The sequence below is a fragment of the Propithecus coquereli genome, unplaced genomic scaffold, assembly GCF_000956105.1.
Source record: "Propithecus coquereli isolate 6110/MARCELLA unplaced genomic scaffold, Pcoq_1.0 Scaffold14, whole genome shotgun sequence".
NCBI lineage: Eukaryota > Metazoa > Chordata > Mammalia > Primates > Indriidae > Propithecus > Propithecus coquereli.
Window position 1 is genome coordinate 11,141,239 of NW_012138302.1, and position 24,040 is coordinate 11,165,278.

The window sequence follows — 24,040 nt, forward strand, 5'->3', positions numbered from 1 at the left end:
GATGATTACATGTATTTTTTAATAGTTATTTGGTGGTTTTTTAAATATTCACAATATTTTAATGGCTCTCCATTATTCTCTAGGTAAAATCCAAAATTGCTTTCACAATATACAAATACCTTCTGGATATGCCTTCTGCCCTCCCTCCAGCAACATCTCTGCCTACCACCACCCTCCCCACCAATTTGCCCTCCAGGCCTGTAGTCCCCAATCCTCGGGCCAGTATCATTCAGTGGAAAAACTGTCTTCAGTGAAACTTAGGAAACAGGGTGGGGGGTGCACAGCAGGAGGTAAGTGGCGGGCAAGCGAGTGAAGCTTCATCTGCCGCTCGCCGTCACTTGCATCACCACCCGAGCTCCACCTCCACCCCATCCCCTGCCCCTGTCCATGGGAAAATTATCTTCCATGAAACCAGTCCCTGGTGCCAAAAAGGTTGGGGGCCGCTGCTGTAGTTCATCTTTGCGTGTACTAGTGGGTCTCAAACTCCAGAAGCACGAGGAGCACCTGGAGGGCTTGCTGAAGAACAGATTGCTGAGCCCAGTCCCAGAGTTTCTGATTCAGCACTTCTGGGCTGGGACCCTGGACTTTGCATTTATAACAAGTTCCCAGGTGTCGCTGACATTGCTGGTCTGGAGACCACACTTTGAGAACCACTGGACTATTTATTAATCCATCCTGAAAGCCTTTTGTTCTTCACTTTTTTCTAGACTGACTCCTGCTACTCACCAGGTTTGAGTGTAGTGGAGCCTCCTGGGGAGGCTTTCCTTATTCCCAAATTGGGGTCACTATGTGACCTTGTTTGTTTCATTAGCACTTTGTTAGTATTTCATATTAAAAGTGTCTTATGTAAACTCCTTCAGAGTTGGACATCTTGTTCACCTTTGAATTCCCAGCACTTAGAAAGTGATTGACAGAGACGGGGCACAGAGATGTCTGGCGATGAAGACCGGCATGCACAGTGTGATAATGAAGTAATTCTGTGACTTTTCATGTTTTCTGAAGAATTTGGTCGCATAGCTTAGGACCATGCCTTTCATGGTCCTAAGTTTGTCCCCCTGTTGTGATTAGATATAAGCAACTTCTTGCTCTGTGTGTGTGTGTGTGTGTGTTTATCCTGTGGTTTCAGTTCTTTCCCTTCCTTGTTTTCTCTGCTGCATGGAAGGAGATTAACAGAGCTCTCTTTCAGGTCTTGAAATCTGTCAGTGTAGGATTGCAAACCAGGAAGCCCTTGGCTGCTTTGTAGAGGCAGGGATTTGCTTGAGACATCTCTGTGCCTGCCCAGTTACATTTTTTGATGGCATTTGTCTGACACTCTGTATGAATCAAGGGAAGTAAACGTAATACATATGCAGCTCTTGGACAGCCAAAACCTCAGGAAGGACTATAAATTTTGCTTTTGATGTCTATTTGAAACACAAATATTTTGGAGGCAGTCTATTTTGTTCCCTAAAAATTAATGTAAACCTTGTTTTTTATGCATCATGGTCTAAGAACAGTAAAAAGAAAGCAAGTAGGTGAGAGAACAGGTCTTGGGAGAACTGCTCTGTGGAAACAAAGAGATTGTGGAGCCCAGTATATGTACTAGAATTCAAATGCTTTTGTAGTGGAAATTGACAAGTTATAGTTTTGCTTCAAATTTAACCTTTCCACCAAACTTGTACTCTTGAATGCTTAATGCATTAAAAAATGGTATCTTGGTGCATATTTGTTCATTCTTAATTTTAACATGCAAAACAAGCATTCGGAAGAGAGGATTCATGTTTTCAGGACATTGCTTAGTTGAGGAATTGGGAAGGGGTGTGAAGGTGACCCTTTTAGAGCTTCCTCATCTTCATGTCCTAAGAGGGTCTAAGATCAGCGTAATACATATGTGAGAAGTGTCCTCTAGTGAGTCGTGCTAATACTGTGAAGTCTTGGCAGGCAGAGCTGGGTTCAAATTCTGGCTCTACCACCTTCTCACTGTGTGACCTTAGAAAGTTATTTAACCTTTCTGAGCTTCATTTTCCTCTTCTATAAAATGAGGATATAATACTGTAAACCTGACAGGCTCACTATGAAGATTAATTGAAATAAGACAAATAAAATACTTAGCATATTACTTGGTATGTATTAAGTGCTCCACAAAGGTTAGCTGTCTTCCTCCTCTTCCTCTTTTCTTTGCCTTTCCCCTCCTCCTCCTCCTCTTCTCATCCCTTCTCTTCCCTTTTCTTCCTTGTCATCTTTCACCATTTCCCTCCTCTCCCTCTTTTCTTTTTCTTTTCTCCCATCATCCATCCTGTTGTAATCAGCTAGAGCTGCCACAACACAATGCCATAGACTGGGTGGCTTGAACAACAGAAGCTTATTTCTCAGATCTGGAGGCCAGAAGTCTGAGATCAAGGTGCCAGCCAGTTTGGTGAGGCATCTGTCTAACACTACGAACAAAGCAAGGTGAAGACTCTCTTCCTGGCTTGCAGGTGGTGGCCTTCTCACAGTGTCCTCACGTGGTAGAGAAAGAGAACAAACTTCCTCTCTCTTTCTCTTATGTGGCTGCTAATCCCATTGTGAGGGCCCCACCTTCATGATGTCGTCTCACCCTGATTACCTCCCACAGGCCCCATCTCCAAGACCATCACACTGAAGTTTCAACATGTGAATTTTGGTGGGACACAAATATTCAGTCCGTAACACACTCCTCCTCTTCCTCCTTTTCTCCCTCCTCCTCCTCTTCCTCTTTATCTTCATCATCATTATCATGATTACATTGTTTTCTCTTATCCCATTTTATACCTAAGGGTGTCTTGGAAAGTGTATAGCTAATTTGTCCTAGAGTGATATTTTGCAATCCCTTATATTTGTGCAACAGTGATAAACAGTCATTATTCCCAGTATATTCGTCTGGACTAAGGTACCATGAAAGCATACACATACGTTAAAAAGAAAGAAAGAATGTACTAGTATCAGCATTAATTCATTTTTTGTTTTTCCACTTTGACTATGGAATAATAACTTTGACTATGGAATATTCTATTGAATGTTGCTAACTTGGCCAAAATAAATAGAAATTTAAAAGGAATGAACAATTTATATATTGGTCTTGAATCTTGAATATAATAATATTTTTAAGCTCTTTTACTAATACTTTCTCCAACTCTGCTTAGCTTTCTATGGCAACAACATAAAACCTGCAAATAGGTTTCTGCCTTCCTGTCTAATCCTTAAATACTTGTTTCTTTTTCCTTTCTTATTGCATTGGCTGGATCTGTCAGTACAATATTTAGTGATAGTAGATATTCTTGTCTTGTTCCTGAATTAATGGAAATGCTTCTGGATTACATTTAAATGTGACATTTAAATTTTTATTAAAGATAATTTATTCTACCCTTTATGTATTATTTTCTAGAAAGTATTTTTTAATCCTTAATTTGTATGTTGAATTTTACCATATACTTTTTTTTATTTATTTCAATGATTATATATATTCTTCCTCTTATAATTTATATCATTGTGAATTTGACTGATAGATATTCTAATCTTCATATCTGGGGTAGACCTTACTTGGTCATAGTATATTATTTTCTGTACCATGCTGGATTTGATTTGTTAGGTTAAGGAATAGTTTTTGTGTTTAGATTGATCAGCAACATTGGTGTGTCACTTTCTTTCCTTGGACAATCTTTGTGTCTGGTATTAGTTAAAGTAATATCTTTATATAATGATTTTGGTGGAAAGGTAGCACTGAATAATATTAAGGCCTCTTTCTGGAAAAAAAATATCATTTTCTTTTTTTAGTAATTTCATTTAACTTTTTAAAAGCTATATGTGCTTATTACCAAAGTTAGAAAAGACAGAGTAATCATGCATAATCCCATGAAAATAACTACTATTAACATTTTAAGTTACTTTTTTCGATCTGATTTTCCAGGATAGTACGTGGTTAAAATCACATTCTTCATACAATTTTACCTCCTATTTTGTTATTTGACATTATATCATAAGTACATTTCCCATATTATGTAATAATATTACAAAATAGAAGCATTTTTATCCTGGGCAAGATTGAGATGGCAGAAATTTTATTTCCTGAAAAAGAATACCTGACAACGTGGGTCATCTGTAGTAAGAAAGAGAGGCATGGAGAAAGTTAAGAGGCGCTTTAAGAGTTTCTCACGAATGTATCACCCTGGGTCTTTAACCCAGGCTGTTGCAAGCAAGCCAGATGGTTTCAAGTACAAGTCACACGGGGGCATATTTCAGCACAAAATGAGTTTCTAGGCAGGATCTGTATGAAACGTAACTGAAGTATTCACAATTCAAATAAGGGATGGATGTTGTGAAAAAGAAAGTTGTTTGCTTCGTTTTATTTTTATTGGATTGTGTCATTGCATATACAACTTATCAAATGGTGCCTATTCCTGGAGTGGAATTGGATGGAGGGCCAGAGGAAGAGAATGTGTATTTTAAGGTTCGTTACCTACCATCAAAGGAGGAGAATCAGTTGACACAATTCTTGTTATTTGTAATCCTAGTAGGAGGGCAACCAGTGGCAGACTGTGGTAGAGGAATGGGTCCCCTGATGAACGGACACAGATATTTCTAGGGGCAGTGCCTGGGGATTTCCAGTTCAGCACCATCTGGCAGCTTAGTGTAGTGGAAACAGAACTGACTTTGGTGCCCAGCAGACCTGGTTTTCAGTTCTTACTCTTTATCTGTTGTGTAATTGGAGAAATGTTATTTGGCCTCTTTGAGCCTGGCTTCACTTACATTTAAAAGTGTGTGTATGTTAATAGTACTTCCACTTGTCCTTAGAAGGATAAGGGAGATATTATGGGTAAAGAGCCCCCAGCTCAGGGTCCGCAACATGGTCTGACTTAGTCAGTGTTAGTGTTTCTGTCCTCTCCGTTCCGAGATCACAGTGTAGCATTATCTCCTTATTTTCTAGAAACACCTGGAAATAGTTAAACTTACTTTCCTTATATTTGTGTTAGAGCTATACCCAAGGATCATCAATTAACAACAACAACAAAATGCCACCTTGTTATTTCCTACCAGGAGGATTTTGGCCCCGGGAATCCAGGCTGTAGAGGGATCCAGGAGAAGTTAGTGGTCACACGGCAGGTGCCTCTGCTTCGGAGTTACAGCAAACCGAATTTGAACCCTGGCTCTGTACCTCAGCAGCTGTGCTAACTTTTGGAAAATTCTTAGAAAATTCTGGTCAATTTAGGTAAAGGAATGGTTTCAGTAATGCCATACCCAGGGTCCTGAGTGCACAGCTGGCCAGGTAGTCCAGGAGATAACGTCTGCTAACGTCGGCTTACCGCTTAGGAGCTTTTAAAGTGCTGTCATGTTGATTATCTCATTGGATCCTCAGCACCCTGGGAGATTAATTTTTTAACAAAAAGTCTTTTTATCAGGCTTACTTACCATCACTTCTGTCTGCTGCTGCTGTCCTGCAGGGAAGGTTGCGTGGGGTCAGTCGAGACACTGAATGTGTGGGTTCATAGCTCAAGCCCACCCTTCACTTTCTGAGCTTTGGTTTCCTCAGTCACCAAATGCATGTAGAAGTAATATTTGCTCAGCCAAATTTGAGACATAGGAGAGGCATAATTAATTAGTTAATCAATTCTTTTGTCCACAAACGTTTATCCAGCCCCAGCCACGAGCCCAGGCTGTGCTTGTGTTCTGGGGAAGAGGGAAGCACCTTGGAAGGAGATCCCGGCTCTGGTTGGTCTACGCTGTAGTCCAGGAACTTCTGGCTGAGGGGAGGCGCTTCTGATTTTCATACGTCTCATCCTCCCCTGAGAAAATATGTTGTTTCTCTACTTTGCTGCTTTTATTCTACTCTAATCTATTACTGTTCATAAAACGTGTAAGTTTTACTTTTATTCCAAGCTTATTTTTCTTAATTAAAATATTTTGCATTTATCATACTGAGGAAAATTTTATTAAAACGCTTTTTATTGCCTTCCTGACCAAAAGCAAGTGAATTTTTATGTTAATAAACACAAGACACGTAATATCCTGAAAACTTGTACGCATTAAAATGTGAATACGTTCTCTAGGAGTTGACGCATGTGAAAGGTTATAGGGAATTCATTACTTGGGGGCAGCCCAGAGCCTGGTTCTCACAGTTGCGGTCTCCAGAGGAAAATGCCTTGGCAGTGGTCACACAGTTGCCCAGTGACAGAGCCAGGGTTGCAACCCGGGAATGACTCCGTGGCTGGAGCTCCTTCGGCTTGATAGATTCCAAACCAATTTACGTTCTTAGGATTAACCTCATTAACCTTCCTTATGAGGAAGACTCCTGAAAAGAGCCCAGACTTTAAAATTAGATGATCTTAAGTTGGAGTCAAGGCTCAGCACATTTTCTACTTGTCTATCTTGGGCCAGCTACTTAATCTTTCTAAGCCTCATCTTCTTCATCTGTAAAATGGGGATAATAGTAGTACCTATCTCAATGTTGCAGTGAGGATTACATGACTTTACAAGTATAAAACAACTAGCACAGAACTCTACACATAGAATCAAGATAAAGAAACTTTCACGTTGAGTTTTGCTTCCGTATGTTCACGTAAGTGTTGATCCATTAGTTCCAATTTAGTAGTGAGTGCACGTGGTGTTTATTTTTCCATTCTTGCTATGCTTCACTTAGAAAAATGGTCTCCAGTTCCATCCAGGTTTGTTACAAAAAGTATCAGTTCACCACGTTTTTATGGCTGAGTAGTACTCCATAATATACATATGCCCCATTTTATTAATCCATAATATTCTGAAATTTTTAAAAAAACCTTTCCTTACCCCTGTGGCCCCCAACTCCCACCACCCCTAGAGGCAGCGCTCCTTTTAGTGGTATAGGGCATACAGAGAGGAAGAAGGGCCCTTTTCTCCAGAAGTATATGGGGTAGTCAGAAAAAGGAAGCATCTGTCTTCAAATGGATGCTGTTCCAAGAATAAGAGCATGAACAGGAAATACAAAGCAAAATGGACCATGTTGTCAAGCTACAAACGTTTGTTAGTAGCCGTCATTTATGGTTCTGCATGCTAGCCATTTTAGATCAATTGTCCCTAAAGAGCCCAACTCTTACGTTACTCCACTGAATACATGAGAAAATAACGTTCAGAAAACTCAAGAGACTTGCCCCAGGTCATGTGGCTTGTCTGCGTGAGTTGCCATATACTAGACTAGGTCTCTCCAACACTAAAGTCTTTGTACTGTCTTCCCTGAATGTGTTCTGTGGCTTTGCCCTGTGGCTTGATGCTGGAGTGTTGGAGGATGTGAAGAAATTACAGGGTGTCCCTCTTTTTGGGCATGGCCATAGGAACTGATTAACCACATCATGTAAATTTATGGTGCCATCTGTCTTGGCAGGGTTTTCAGTCTTGGTGAGCTAATCCTTCTCTACAGACTCTGTGATTTGCAGGCTTTCCACATTCAAAATCAAGGATTTAATTATAAGAAAACATAAATTACTCTGAGGTTGATGGGTAAAGCTCTTGGGCTCAAGAGTTTGGAATGAGAGAGTAATTTGGGGGGGCCAGTAAGTTCAGTTCTTTATGGGATGTATGGATCATACCACGGCTGCATTGAAAAGAGACTTCTATGTTCTCTGTGGTCACAGGGCTGTGAATTTATTGCAGGACACCTCACTCAGGGTGGTCATTCCATGAAGACAAATTTGTTTCAAGTTTAATTGATGATTTAGTTCAGGACTTCATTCTAACCGGTTCCCTTGCTGAATCAGCCTTTCTTCAAATCTGTCTTCACACTTCCTTTCCTCCTCACACTTGTTCAGTACCCCTAGTCTCATACTCTGTAGGACAACACATCAAGCCATCAAGCCCTTTGAAATATGGCCCCGTCTCCCTTCTCCTTTTCTGTCCCTTTGCTTCCTTATACCCTGAGCCGCTAAGCTTCGGGTCCCAGGACACCTACCTCTGTGACTTTTGTGCCAACTACTCTTTCCACCTGGATCATCTCTCGCCTCTTCGCTTGCTACTTTGGCCATCCTTCCACGCTCAGAGACCATTGGATTGGGCCATCATTCTCAACATTTTGAGCTTCGTAACATCCTCAGTTAATTCATCGCTGGTCATCAATCCACGTGGCCTTCTTGCACACCCTTCAAAACTGTTCACTATTTCCTCTCCTCACTGTCCCCGCCTGAAAGTAGTCCAGGCTGCCCTCAGCTCTCATCTGGGTCATCCTAGCACTCTCCTAAATGGCTTGAAGTTCCCATTGCTATCCATCTCCAAGCTATCCTTGGCACTGCTCACTAACACGGGGATTAGATCAAGAGTGTCCTCCTGCCCCAGGATAAAGTCCACAGTGCTGGTGGTGGCTTCAGAGAGGCCCTGTCTGGGCAGACCCCTTCATATTTTTCCAGGTACACCCCTTTCTACTTTTCCTAATCATATTCCACTCAGTGGCTCAACTGAATTAATTTCAGTTCCCTGACCCTACCACATTGTTTTTCACATTCGGCATTGTGCACTTGCTTTTTCTTCTCCCAGGAGTACATTTTTCTTTATCCCTTTCAAAGCTAACTCCATGTATCCTTGAGTTTCAAGCTAGATATCATTTTCTTCTAAAATAGTTTGGTGACCCATTGCAACCCACCCACCTGCCCCCCAGTTGTGGGTCATGATTGCCCTGTGTGTTCTCGAGCACCTCATATTTTCTCCATCTTAATCTATTATTTTAATTGTCATTTTACTCCTCTTTATCACTCACTAGGCTGGAATATCTGTAAGAGCAGGGACTGTTTTGTTAGCCACTTTCCTTCTGCCACTAAGCACTTTGTTGAAAGATAAAGATGTGCAGCAGTATTTGTTGAATTAATAAGTGAGTAAATGAATGACCTTATGGCTAAGAAAACCTCACCTGACTCCCCTGGATTTGTGAGGGGTCCTATAGTACCCCGTACTTACTCAGATCGTCACACTTACCACATTTTTTCGTATGCCTTTTTGCTTATTTCTGTGTTTCTTCCATTAGCTATGAGTTCCTAGCATACTAGTTGGCACATGGTAGATACTCGGTAAACGTTTGTTAAATTAATTATCATAAACTGTCAGGGAGAATGATTTGCACAAGGAGAAAGAAAGTTAAAAAGAAAACCCCATCTCCCCTAAGAGCTGGCTCTTGAGAATCTTATTATGTGCTGTTCAAAATTCCTACCATTCAGAGAGCTACTTCTCCTTTTGTGATGTGTGTCCAATCATGTCTGGGGCTGTAATTTAGCGTGATGTGGGCCATATTGGTAGTAAGAGCTATAAGATTTGCCATATTAGTTCATCCCACTGCTTCATTAAGCTCAGTGTGCTGCCTCTGGCAGTGGCTGGGCCTGAATTTTGATGTTTGGAAGAACAAAGCCCTTCACATTAGCCCTCCAAGTCCTTGATGTCGCTGTGAGTCAGGTTAAGTGTACATTTTTTCCTCGGAGAGCCTTTGTCTTTACAGATAATCAGTAAATGACCCAGACCATGTGGTTTTACTGTCAGCATGAGTTTGCTGAGTAAATGATGTTCCAAGGTATGCTGGGATTTCAGCAGTGCCCTCCTATCGTAGCGCACCCAGGATGGTCAGGGTACATGTGTTGCAAGACTGTTTCTGCACAGTCCACCAAGAGAGCACGCATAGATCAAAGGCAGAGGAGAGGTGGGAGTGCAGGTGAAGGAGGAACTAATGTCTGTCGTTTATATGCCCATGTGTCAATGTTTTCTTATTTAAGCTTGCAAACGGCCTTTAGTCAAGTATTCCCATTTTATATAAGAGGCAACAGAGGCTCAGAGAGTTCGAAAGCGTGCCCAAGGTCACACAATTTGCACATAGATTCTCTGACCTCAGAGCCTGTCGACATGCTTAACATTGGACTAAACCGCTCCATTCGTACTGTGGAATGATGTGTCCTCTTACCAAATACCAAGTCATGCTTGCACTGAAAGACATCTTCTGCAGATTCCAGTAGTAGCACTGTGAGGTTGAGATGGCCTCAGCAAGAGAAAGGAATGATGGTAGAATATGTTGTGTAGTTAGAAAGGGAATTAAAAAGGCAGCGGAAGCCCTAAACTTCACTTCTCTGTCTTGTCTGTGGCCTGCAGAAGGTTGCTACTCACAAGGCTCCACGTGATTGAGAAGGGCACATTTCCCTTCTAAGGAGGATGCCAGTAACTCTACATTTTCCAGATTTAAAATGGTAAAGCATACATGAATGTGAAGGATTTTGACTGTGTGCGAGTCAAAATGTACAGTCAGGCAGGGCGCGGTGGCTCACGCCTGTAATCCTAGCACTCTGGGAGGCCGAGGCGGGCGGATTGTTTGAGCTCAGGAGTTCGAAACCAGCCTGAGCAAGAGCGAGACCCTGTCTCTACTAAAATTAGAAAGAAATTAATCGGACAACTAAAAATACATAGAAAAAATTAGCCAGGCATGGTGGCACATGCCTGTAGTCGCAGCTACTCAGGAGGCTGAGGCAGAAGGATCACTTGAGCCTAGGAGTTTGAGGTTGCTGTGAGCTAGGCTAACACCACAGCACTCTAGCCCAGGCAAAAAGAGTGAGACTCTGTCTCAAAAAAAAAAAAACAAAAAACAAAATGTACAGTCAGCCCTTTGTATCTGCAGGTTTCACATCTGCAGATTAACCAATTGTAGATCCTACAGGGAACTGACTGTATTTCCCTTCCATGGTTTATCCATTCATCCATCAGTAGACATTTGGGTTGCCTCTACCTCTTGGCTGTTGTGAATAATGCTGCTATGAACATGGGTATACAAACATCTCTTGGAGACCCTGCTTTCAGTTCTTTGGGATATACAGTTGGCCCTCCGTATCTGAGGTTCTGCATTTGTGGATTCAACCAACCATGGATTGAAAATATTTGACAAAAAAATAAATAAGTAACAATACAGCCATAAAAACAATACAATGTAACAGCTCTCATATAGCACTAACAATGCATTAGGAATTATGAGTAATCTAGAGATGATTTGAAGTGTACAGGAGGATGTGTGTAGGTGATATGCAAATACTATGACATTTTATGTAAGGGGCTTGAGCATCCTCAGATTTGACTATCTGTGGGGATCCTCGAACCAATCCCTGGTGGATACAGAGCGCCTACTATGTAATATTATGTTAAAGGAAAGCATCATTTCCAAATCTTAATTTGGAGTAAACACTCTAAAAGAGCAGACCAGGAAATTTTGCAAATTCCCCAAATCTTTGAATATTCACCTTCCAGTGGGCATTCCCAAACCAGAAATAATAATAATGAGAATGCCGGCAGTGAAGGTAGCTAACATCTGTCAGCAGTTACAAAATATCAGGCAATGTAGTCAAACCTTTACATGTGTTTTCTCAGAACATTCTTTTGAGGTAGCTGCTTTTTAAAAATCTCAAGTTTACAGATGACGAGTGTGAGAATTTGGAGAGACGAGACAAAGCCCATGCTGTAAGCCAGAACCTATGTTCTGAACGGCCTTGCGGTTCTGTCTCACTAATCAATACAGCAAATGCTGTGTGTGCCTTATATGCACCCGGCACATTCTGAGCACATCGCCCTGCTCGGCCCTCTTTGAGAATGCACGAGTTTGCTTCAACTCTCCTGTGAACCTGGAAGAAGGTCCCCCCTCTCTTTTCTGCCTGTCAGGGTCCAGCTGACCTCCAAGACACAGCTCAGATGGTGCTGCCATGAAGCTCTTCCTTAGCATTCCTCTCCTTCCGTGGAATTAAGCCTGCCTTCCCTTGTGATTCTCAGTTTACTGGTTTCACTCCAGGTGAAGCTCTTATTTCTTGCTTCTATAAATTAAGATTCTACTTCATACCCCTTTCTTCCCTTCTACATTGTGTGTTAAGATGAGACTTGATAGCAGGGACTATGCCTTTTGTATCATCATATCCTCTCAAAGCTGGGAGGAAGAAAATGAAAGTGTTACCAGTGAGGAAAGTGGGAAATGATATTAATTATGTGACTACTAAATGCCAGGCAAAGAATACAATACCTTTAAAAATCTTTACAAGAGAATTATGAGTTTGATAATACTCCCATTTTACAGATGAGGAAACCGATACATTAAGGTCACTCATCATGTAAATGGAAGAACAGAAATTTTAAGCTCAGGTCTAAATGATCCAAAGCACAGATCTTTCTACTACACCGTGCTGTTTCCCAACAGTGGCCATCAAATAAAACCTCAGTGAAAGCTCAGTTCTTAGGAGTATGGTTTCTGTTGCAAACGGGTAGCTCCAGATGCAGTTTACCTTTAGAAAGGATTTATATGTCATCATCGCAGATTCACATCCCTTAAATTCGGGACCATCGTCACTTGGATCTTTCAACCTCCCCTGGCTGGCGATACTGCTCTGGGGTGAACTTGGATTCTAATTGTTAAACCAGAGGCAAGAAAAGCTGTGCAGGAGCTTGCATTGGAAGAAGCCCAGCAGATGATGAATAGCAGACCTGAATCTTATCATGTATTTCAGGATGATGTACGGGACTGTTGGAAACTGCCTTTGACAAATGTGCACGGGAAGGGGAATTATCTCCAACAATGAAAAATGTTCTTATTATGTGATCCTAAAAAGGATCAGGACCCCTATCATTGGGAAAATGATCATCCCCGTATCCCTTATTAACAGCGATACGGAAGCGTGTGCTAAAGACATTGGATGTCGTACTGAAGCAGTGATGAATAGTCACGAGAGCTAAAATCAGGTTGGACGTAGGAAAGGTAGCTCGATGCTTGATAGCAGGTGGGAAATGTGTGACTCACGAAGATCTCTTCTAGCCCTTGTTTCACGAGGCTCTGAAAGACTTTTTTCTACTGTCGTAGGCAGTACCCAGTGACTTTTGGAAAGGTTGAGGCTATGATTAAATAGTAGAAGGTATGTGATATTTAAGTTTGTAAGAAATAAAGCCATTTCCCCATGGAGAAGAAGACTAATACACTGGACATGTTAAGTAATTGCTCTCATTTCATTTTCACACGCATGTATTGAAACCTAGATTGATAGAGATTCACTGTCCTGCCCACAGCTAGAAACTAGCAAATTTGGGATTCGAACCTGAACAGTCTGATTTCAAAAATCTATGCTTTGTTGGCTGTAGTAGCTCTGCATGACTAATCTCCACCTAGAGTTCAAAACAGTGGAAAATGAAACAACTGAATGTATATGTGAGGGCACCTATTGCAGCCTTTGGCACATACTAGGTGTTCAAGAGGTGCTAGTTGAATTGTGAATTGTCAACATGTTAATTTTGTTAAGGGCTATATGATGATTACAGGGTTTTTGTATTATGCATAGGGCCAGGTACGTAGTATGTGCTTATGGAGTATTTGTTCAACAATAGAATAGCCTATTTTAGAAAGGTAATTCTTTGGCCTTTGGCCTACGTTTTCCTAGCATCTGTAATTTATATTCCATTAGTTTTTCTTTGATGTTTTGAAATAATGATTTTAGTGGTTTCTCCTGCTCTGCCTCAAAGTTATAGATTGCAAATAGATTTTGTGTAATTTGCCAATGCCGGTCGATTTTAATGGCTGCCTTGAGTATTATATAGAGGATTCTGAAGTTGTGTCCTGGCCTTGAGTGAGAACAGTTAATGCTTAGGTATATTTTTTTTTTTCTATTTTTTTCCTACACATAACTACATGTATACAAGCATGCAAACACATGCAATCTAGTCTGATCCTGCTGTGTATTTAATTCTGCATTACTTTTTCACTAAAAAGTAATTGAAGCTATTCCCATATCTTAAACTTTCTGCAGTCATCATTTTTAAAAATGCTAAGTGATCTAATTTTCTTTAGCTTTTTCTCACAAAACCTCTCTCCCAACCCTTCTGTCATTGTTGCCATTTTCGCTGGTGCATTTTCAAATTTGCCAAATCTTGCTTAAGCTGTGTTTTGCAGAACTGCTTTTAGTAGCCAATGGTTCATTTCTGTTTTCATCCTTGAACGGATGCAGTATTTATCTTCTGTATTTTGTGGCCAGGGGAAGATGCTAACACTTTTTCCTGCAGTGAGAAGAAACTAAGACTTTGGGGTAGACTCCCCTTTGCGGTTGTGTCACCATTGGTGACTGCCATTCTAGTAAGCACTGAAATTAAGATCTGCCAATAGGTGCCTGTGAGTGTGGGTGTTTTTTTTTTTGCAGTTCAAATGTTTTAACCTCAGCTTATCAGCTCTAATATGTTGTCCTGGTGTCTTGATTTTTTTGTTCATCTGTTTTAATGTGATGAAATGCAAAAATAGAGCTTAGTTTTTTCCCCTTGCAATGACTTTAGGGGTTTTTAGCTGATAACCTACCCTTCGTCTGTTAAGGATCCGGATTTTAAACAGACAAAAATACATTTTCCTGATATCTGTTATCAAGTGATTAGTGTGACTATTTAGTTCTGGTCGTCTTTCCTATTCTTGCTAGATTTATTTTCTCTTCTTAGAATTCTACTGCTGCCCTCTCTGTCTGGGAGACTGGAGATGTCATTTAAACATTGCTTATTAGGATTCCATTATTTGTCTCTCCTATACAGTCAGCTAAATCAAAAAGTCAGACAGTGTTTTTAAATTGCAAATTTAAATGACAATTTATAGACCAGGTCTACTGGAAATTTTTTGTCCTTGGCATCCATCATTGCTTGTGAGTATATAGTTTTATATTCTCTTTCTCTCTCTCTCTCTCTTTTTTTCTTTATCTTCTTGAGAGCACAGCACACATATCCATCAGAAGAATTAGAACTGCTTGCAATCAAACAAAAACGCGGTAAAGATCTTGAAAGGAAATGAAGACAAACACCTATTCTACACCTTACTTACATATTAGTCTCTTTCTCCTCCTTACCCTCCCTTGCCTCTTAAAGAGGAAACTTGCATAAGTCACTTTTTTTTTTAAGTGTTTAAGCCCATGGGTTAGATTCAGAAAAAATAAACATTCACTAATGGTACCTTATTTCAGTTACTCTGCGTGAAAAAACAATAAAAATAAACTACTATTGTGATGGCTAATATGTATCGAGTACTTACTATGCACTGGATATTGTTCTATGTGTTTTTGTCCCATCTCATTTAAGGTAATCATCTTGATTTCTGAAAGAGGAAACTGAAATTGGTGGGAGGCCCAAAGCCAAACACGTGATGAAGCTCCGGCCTCTGACTTAGAACGGTGTCCACCATTCTAGCCTCTATTTTATTTTCAGTAAGAGAATTTGGGGCCTATTTAGTATCTCTGTTTTATAAGAATGACAGGTTGAAAAGTCTTTTCACTATGCCTTGCTGGGTTTTAATTTTTAGCAGATTGGGTTAGAAGAGGTAGCTTTAAACCTTGAAATCATCTTCTTTTATCGGTCCATTTTCTCTGGGATCAGAGTAGATTGGCAAAGCATTATGATCTTCCATTTCAAAGTTGAAGGATTATCCATCTCGATGGGTGAAATCATCTCTAAAATCCTTCCGAAGCCGGCTGCAGAGGTTGGTACATTTCAGAAAATGCCTGTGGTACCCAGTAACATCAGGGACGAAAATTAATAGTGTAGAGTTTGCATCCGGAAGACCTGTCTTTAATGGGTGGTCCCACTGCAGGCACCGAGGCAGACTGTTCCATATCTAACAGGAGCCTGAAGGTCCTCCTTCTGTTCAGTGTCTACTCACCTGGCTCCAATGTCAACAGTAGGTGGTGCAGTCACGGGCTGGTGAGATTCCCGCCAGACACAGGAGGTGAGGACAGGGGGAGGTAAGAAGACTTTCTTATACCTGTGAGAAAAGACGGGGAGGGAGTGGAGTGCAGCTAGGGAAGCCATCAGACCACAGTGCAGGTTTGACCCAGTGAAATGAGAGGGAAGGAAGGAAGTTTGGGTGGAAGCATCTTAGACTTCAGTGCCGTCCTAAAGAAACTTCAGCAAGGCTGTTGAGGAGTTCTTGAGCCAATGTTGCTCATCAGGAGTCCCCTGTCTCCTGGGAAGGGGCCTGCGTGGGACTCCGGCCCTGCTGCATCACTGGCCTGTGGGGAATATGGTGCAGATGCGGAGGTGGGTGTCTGGATGCAGCAGATGGGGCACTTGGTCAGCTCCTTCCCTGCACTGGGAGGTTGGCCAGATGCATTCTCATGGCCCCCACATCACAACAAACTGATACTCCAAATTCCTAAATACCACAAGGTGCCATGAGACACCCCCTCTGACTTCTTCAGCTTGCTACCATCTGATGCACGCTGGCAATTCAGATTCCCCTCCTCACGCCAGCCCATGCCACACAGGCACAGGTGGGAAAATTTGGGGTACAAGGTGGTACAAACAGAAGTCAGGGGCCCAGATTCTCTGGCCAGTTAGTCCAGTAATTTCCAGAACATTTTGATGTTTCATAGTCTGCAAAGGCTTAAACAAGGGGGACAGCAGACAGCTATTGTGTTGACAGCCCAAGAAGGAAGAAGCCCTGGTGTTCTTCCTACAGCTCTCTTCTTAGCACAAACTAAAGGAGTGTGCCTGTCCCGCCACTGCCCTCCCCCGTGCCAGGAAGGCCAGGGGTCACGATTCCCGAACATCTTTCTGGTGGCCGGTGCACATAGGGACCTTATTTAAATGCACTCCGTTAAAGTCACAATAACCAACGTGTGAGTATTCTTTAGCATATAGCCTAGCGACTGCATTACTGCTTTCAGAATTACGGGTTGATCAGTCACAGCTCTGCCATTTACTAATTAAACTGTGACCTTGGGCAGCCTCTAAATCCTCAAATCCTCCATTTGCTAACTTGTAAAATGGGAGCGACAGGATCCATCTCTCAGAGAATTGAACCAGACGAAATCGTATATGTAAGCTCCTCAGCACAGGGTTTGGCATACATATGGTGAAATGCTAGTTTGCTACTGTTGTTCCCATGAGAAAACCAAAGCCTGTGCAGGCGTCTGAGTCTTGAAACCCTAAGGTTTGTGAGAGCCTGTGTGCGTGCGTCTGTCCTGCCCGGGTCTGTGCTGGAGGTGGCAGTGGCAGGAGACACCCCTGCACCTTTCCTGCCTTCTAGGAGGTGACAGCTTGGCCCTGGAGTGTTACCTGTGGGCCCCCAAGCACGCTGTGCTGCTGTAGGCCTCTCTGCTCAGCCTTCACACTGGCTTCCTCTGGAATCATGCAGTTGCTTGGAATAGAACCCTCGTAGGACAGAAGCAATCTGGAAGGCCAGGCATGCAGAGAGCCTGGAGCCCAGCCCTAGAACGCCAGACACTGGCATATCGCCCTCTGTTAGTGTCTCCAGAACTGTTTCTCTTTGCTTTTCTCCAGACACCTGCATCATGCTTCTTCCTCTGCGTAGTCAGACTTGCCTTTGTCACTGTGCTCATGGCCAGCTTTACTGGCTCCTCCATTCAAGATCCCAGTTGAGGCTGAGTCACAGGGTCCCAATTCCAGATTCCAGAGAGAGAATTTCTGTAAAGCTCAGCTCAGCTCTGATGGTGGCCACCTGTAGTCCTATAGTGTATTCAAGAGTTATGGACATATGATGTGGCAGTAGTTATTACAGCCCACCCTATAGACGATTGGTGGTGGGGCAGGGGGTAGTATGCAAAGTAGTGAGGCATGAACTGAACAGGCATAACTACCAAAAATACTCAGCCTAGATGTCACTTCTTCCAGGAAGCCTTCCTGGACCCAGCCAAACAGACAGTCCCTCCCCTGGGCGACTTGGCTTCTGGGCACTGGCCTCTGATACAGTGGCTTTCACAGCATGCTGTACTTTCCTCATCCCTGTGTCTGTCCCCTCCAGACTGTGCCAGCCTGCAGCCCAGTGCCTGCCACAAAGTAGGTGCTCAGTAAATATTTACAGAAGTGTGGTCAGGGAGAGGGTAGTCGCACTGCGCAGTGAGAAGTACTTCTCATTGGCAACACGAAACAGTCATCCTGCCAAACGCCAGTTGTTTCCCTCCCTCCAAAGAGCAGTAAACATCGGCGAGGACAGAGGCGGAGTTCCGACACGGCTTTTCATGTGCAGTCATGTTCCTGTCTTTGATCCCAACCTCCTCTGGGTTTTGAGTCTTAAAGGGCCTGCTGCAGCTACCTACTTAATAACCATCCGGCACCCCATGCATGAATGCCAATTAGCTTGGGAAAGATGAAAACTTTGGGGACTTAATGAGCTGAGTTGGCACCTGTTCACTCAGCACTTCAGCCCGCATCTTTTGAGCTGCTTCAACCCCCTGGATGATGTCAGGTTTAACTTTTCCAGGGAAAGGCTTACAGAGGCATTTTTGCTTTAGCTTTTTCCAACTTTCGGTTTACTTTGGGTGACTGACCTAAAGATTTTGGAGGGAAAGTCTTGGGAAGGCTGAGCTCACACCATACCCACGCTCCCTCACGCACTCCAACCCCTGCCAGTTAGGGCCGATGGTCTGAGTCATGGCGGTGGCTCAGGTGTGGCATTTCCAGCAGGCCTGAATGTGAATGCCAAACTTCCCACGTAGGAGCAGCGTGACAGGGCCAAGCGTGGTGCCTGCACTAATAGGCGCTCAACGCGTATCGGTGGGGGAGGCTCACCCAGCACACTGCGGCGTCACAGATGAGGCTTCCACTCCATGAGGACGCTGCTGCACTAGCTCCAGTGCCACCAGCACCTGCGCTAGTGCCTGGCACCTAGTAGGTGCCCAGTAAATATTTTTCGAATGAATGAATGCACAAATGACAAGTAGTAATTAAGAGCTCTAGCAGGAGAGAGACCTGCACGTGAATCTTGTTTCAGCCGCTTCTGCATGTGCTGAATGTGGGCAATCGACTTCATCCCTCTCAGACTCTGGTTTCTCATCTGTGATAGGAAGACCGACGCCTCTCATGGTTTGGGGATTAACTATAAAACACTTAGCACAGTGTCTGCCACGTAGTAAGTGCTATTCTTAGTAACTTTTATTATTAATGGAGTACCTTTAAATAAATTGCTCGATACCCACATCTCAGTCTCTTTGTTCACAAAGTGAAAATACTTGTGTCTGCTCTGCGGGGTTCTTAGGAGGAATGATATAGGATGGTATGCAGGGCATTTGAATACCTGGCATGGGCTCAGGGCTCAGTAAACAGTGGGTGATGTCGTCACTGTTGCTAGATGACTCGGAGGGCTCAGACAGTAACCCCGCATGTGCAGGAGAGGTGTGCAGGAGGAAGGGGGCGGGTGCAGAAAGGAGATTGTCTGTAGCTCTGGTGTGTAGCAGACACTCCTGTGACGGACATTCAGTGCTGGGCTTTCCTTTGCCTTTCCCCTGAAAGAACTCTCGCTTTTTTAAAGGGCTGCCAGGCTGTATTATCAGACTTTCACCCAGCAAGCTGTTCTTTTCAGCGGATCTACTTTTATAATTCTCATGACCAAACGCCAGGCCTTCTTTGCCAAAAACCCCTTAATCCTTTGATCTTGTCTCAGTCACAAGAAATGATTGTCTGCTACCTCTTGCCATACATGATTTAGAGGGGATTACCAAGCAGCAACCTCAGTCCCTCTCTAACCTTCCTCTCCCCACCTGCCAGTGACTCCCTACTGTGGAATCTTCCTCATCTCTCTGGTCTCTGGAAAATACCCTTGGAAAGAGAAGAGCTAAGCAAGGTAGCTGGGGTTGAGCAAAGAGCATCTCAGGAGGAGAGGCTGAAGGGAACATTCTGGAAGGAGTGGATGGGGGATGGATCTGGATATCTTATATTGTTAAAGAAAATCTGTGGGTTCAAGGCAAGTGAAGCACCCCTGGACATGCGTATACAGGGCCTCATGGTGGACAAAGTGCCGCCACCATCCGTGCCATCCTGCCTGCGCCTCATGTCCATCCATGAGCAGCCAGACCTCAGAGCACACTTACAAAACAGCCACAGGGTGTTTGGCCTGTTGAGATGGCGGGGTGAGCACATGGCATCTTCATGACTGGATCCTGAGTTCTTCTGATTGGGCAGAGTTCTTCTCTCAGCAAGAGCAAGGGCTAGGAAGTAAGACAGGTCTGGATGCTGGTCACTCCGATTCATTCTCTACCCGTGCAAGGCAGGGCATTCTGTGTATCCCGGGGAGTGAGACTCAAACTCCACTTCCTGGTGCTCTCCTGACAGGCCTGGGGATTGGGGCTAGGCTCCGCCAGGGGGAGGCGCTATTGAGAGATTGGAGGGTGGGGCAAAGGCAGAGTCTGGGGACTTCTGGTTGCCACTCTGACAGTAGCTGTATCTCCTCCTGCAGATGGCTCCTCTCTCTGTCTCCCTGCAGTAAGGCCACCATAGCTCTAGCCACCTCCCAACGCCCCCATCTCCCGGGCTCTGGTCACTGCACCTCGTCCTTTTGTTGGTATAATCCCAGGGCTGCTAGCATCTTCCTGCTCTTGCTAATCCCTGGATCACTTCCTTGTCCCCTGGCTTTTCTGATTTTCTAACACCATTGCAAAAGTTTCTCATGTTAAATTCCCCCTGTGAATAGCTGGCAAGGACTCATTTGCCTTACTGGCCCTTGATGGGTCATCTCTGTTTGAAATATAACTTTGGACAAGCTGCTTCACCTGCAGAGTCTTTTATTCACCCATAAAATCAGGATTCTAGAAGTAGAGATTATATATGTATGGATAACAGGGGGCTTGGCACATGGTAGATGTTTAATGAGTGACAGCTCTTCTTATTTTATTACAAGTCATGTAGGAAGGATAGTAAGGGCCTCTCAAGGGAAGAACCTGGTCTTTTTATTTTTCAACTCCTAGCAGGATGTCACATGCTTAATAAAGTAAATAAACTTGATAAATAAAATTATATATCTCACTGGAACGGGTTGGGTGAATTGAGAGACACTGCCAGCATCTTTCCAAGACTTCTAAAGGATTCCAGGAGAGTTTTCTGGATTTTCTAGTGCCATTATATCAGTATTTCCACGTTGGAAGCCCACTTTAAATGTTAATTGCCGTAAAGTTAACAGACAGAAAATACCACAGCAACCTTTGGAAGGTACTTATTGCAATAGCATCGTCAATTTTTTTTGTTTTTGTTTTTCCTGTCACTATTATTCTTCTCTTCCCCCGAGTAGTTGTTCAAAGCCGAATCCTTTAGTAGTTCTCAGTGATGGTGGCAACACCCTGGGTGCACACAGGCTGTCCCCTGCATCGGAACTCTTGCAGGAGTGGCCAGATGTTCCTTGCTCTGGGGTAGGGAATTGTAAGGTTTCATTAGTCACACTTGCTAAAAGCGTAAAACCTCTGGTGGGCTTGTGGAACATGGAGAAATCTCTACGTGTAAATATTTATAGATTAGGAATCAAATATTAAATATTTACTTCAGCTTCTTGGAATTATAAATGATTTAATAAACCCGATGGGGAGTTGGAGTGCCTTTGGTTTAGAACCGACTCTTACATTTAATTGTTTCCTCAACCCCTGGTCTCTGGCACGAGGGAGCTTGGGACGCCTGCGGAAAACACAGAGCTCAGCTGTTAAGTTGGGGTTTGGTCCATTCTTCTGATTTTCCTTCCTGTGTTGTGTGATATGTGTTTTGCAGTGGGTATTCATCCAATTCTGTAAGAATAAAAGCCACACCCATCAGTGCTGTGGTTCTCAGCCCCACTATGGAGTATAAGCACCCGGAGCATTTGTCAAAATAAAACAAAACACAGGTGTCCCCAGATTCAGTAACCGGGCCTCTCCAGAGGTAGGACCTGGACATCTGTACGTCAGAAGCTCAGACTGCAAACACTGGAGGTGTCTCACTACAGAGGCTGTCGATGGGAGGGATCATGCCACCACAGAGAGCACAAAGCCTGTGGAAGAAGATGAGTCCAGATCTGCATCTCATCTCTGCTGGGGAATTGCTGCGTACCTTAGAGAAAACCCTTTCTCTCTCAACTTTACCTTCCTTGTCTTTCTGACAGAGATTGGAAGTATCTCTCTGTATTGGTTTCCTGAGGCTGCTGTAACAAATTGTCATAAACTTAGTGGCTTAAAACAGAAATTTAGATGGACATGGTGGCGCATGCCTAGTCCCAGCTACTTGGGAGGCTGAGGCAGGAGGATCACTTGAGCCCAGGAGTTCAAGGTTGCAGTGAGCTATGATTGTGCCACTGCACTCCAGCCTGGATGATAGAGTGAGACCCCATCTCTTAAAAATAAAAATTTAATTTCTCACAGTTCTGGAAGCCAAAAGTCCAAATCAGGTGTTGGCAGGGTTGCACTCCCTATGGAAGCTCTAGGTGAGAATCTACCTCTTGTCTCTTCCTGCTTTTAGTGGCTGCCAGCATTCCTTGGCTCATAGCAGCATCTGTTTCTGCTCTGTCTTCGTGTATCCTTCTGCTCTGTGTGTCCTTTCTAAGGACTTGTCATTGGATTTAGGGCCCATCAAAATAATCCAAGATGATCTTTTCATCTCACGATTCTTATTAATAATTAGAACTACAAAGACCTTTTTGTCAGAATACGGTCACATTCACAGGATCTGCAGATTCGGACATGACAGTATCTTCTGGGGGCTGCCATTTAGCCCACTGCAGTATGCAAAGGGCTGACTGCTATGTCTGCCACTGACATTAGCTCAGGTTGGTCGGTACCCATGTGGTTTTAGTCAGAGAAAGTCTACTTTGTGGAGTTGTAGTGAATGGTAGAAATCACGTGAATGTACCCTTAACATCTGGGACAGGGTAATAGTCATTAAGCAGTAGCTGCTTTTATTACAGTTTACCAAGAATTTACACATACTGCTTGTCATTTATTTAACCATATATCTATTCATTCACTGTTCATTCATTGAAATAACAATTTACTGAGTACTTGTCTGCCTCAGGACAATCACTAGCCAACCCCTGAGAATATAAAACATAAAACACCATTTCTTGAGACACAAACTGGTTGTGAGGATAGACAGCAGAACTACTGTAGTCCAGTGGGATAAGCACCTTCATGAAGGTATCTACCAGGGATTAAAGGAATGATAAATGTACCTGGGAGATTGCAGAAGACATCACAGGGGAGGTGGCACTGGAGCTAGATCGTGAGAGTTGATTAGGAGTTTATTGAACAAAGGGAAAATGTGTGGGGGCTGTCTGAGATGTTCCATGTGTTGAGGCATCAGGAATCGTAGTGTCTTGGAGGACTGAGGGGAAAGTCAGGATGTTAAAGCCTGGGGTTCATATAGGGGCGCAGTAGAAATGAGACAGCCACAGCAAACAAAAGCCAGATCTCATCTGGCTTTTAATCCCATTTTACTGGGGTAGAAAGAAGAATTAATTTGCCCAACATCACATCCCTGGTTAGCAGGAGACTTGTGCCCAGGTTCCTGCCTCTCCCTCTTTCTGATAGCTGTGCACAGGTACCCCTCAGTGCCTTTCTTCCATTGCATACAGTTGTTTCTTTGCTTGTTTTTAATTCCTCTTTATTGGGAGACCCTTGATTCCAGTGGGCCATGACTTGTGCATGGCAGGGACTCCTGGACTGCCTTGCTGGTGGCACCCAAAAACCATTGTCAAGAGAGTTTTATTGCAGCAGGAATTCTAGCATTGAGCAGGAGAGCTGAACGAACTTCTTTCTGAAGTCCTCTCTGACCTCAAGCTTCTAGATTGAGTTTGCTTACATGGGAAGGTGAGATTTTCTTTTGGGGTCAAAATACGTAGATACCACTTGGGACCTATTGTTACTTATTTCTCGGGGGGAGGGGCAGGGGAGTATTTCCACGCTGAGCCTGTTCTCCGTCTGTCACCTGCTTTTTTATTGGTTTACATGAATAGATCTATTTATGTTTGCCGTCCACATGAGTGCTGCTCTTTCAATAATTCATAGAAATGTCACACAAAATTAATCTACAATGAGAACTCAAACTTGACTAAAGCCGAACCCCTTGCTCCAGAATGTCTTTGTTACTGACGGCATCCGTTTGAGCTCTTTTTAGTGTTTGGTAAGTTCCGAATTCTCCTTTAAGAAGAGCCAGTGAGGAAATCATTAATCTCTGACAATTGTGTAGATATAATTAAAGATATATGAACATAAAAATACCTGGTATCTCAAATTACTTCCTAAAAGAACGGGTTGGGTGGGGGGAGAGTTCTATTTAAAATGTCAGATACAGACACGTTGGGTTGGGTAGTCAAAGCACTGTATGT

The 24,040-nt window shown here is 43.2% G+C and overlaps 1 protein-coding gene across 4 annotated transcripts in view; it reads left to right on the forward strand.

Annotated features, from left to right (window-relative positions):
• Window positions 1-24,040, forward strand: part of DAB1 (Dab, reelin signal transducer, homolog 1 (Drosophila)) — a 393,749-nt gene that overhangs the window by 128,632 nt on the left and 241,077 nt on the right. The gene's annotated exons all lie outside the window — the stretch shown is intronic.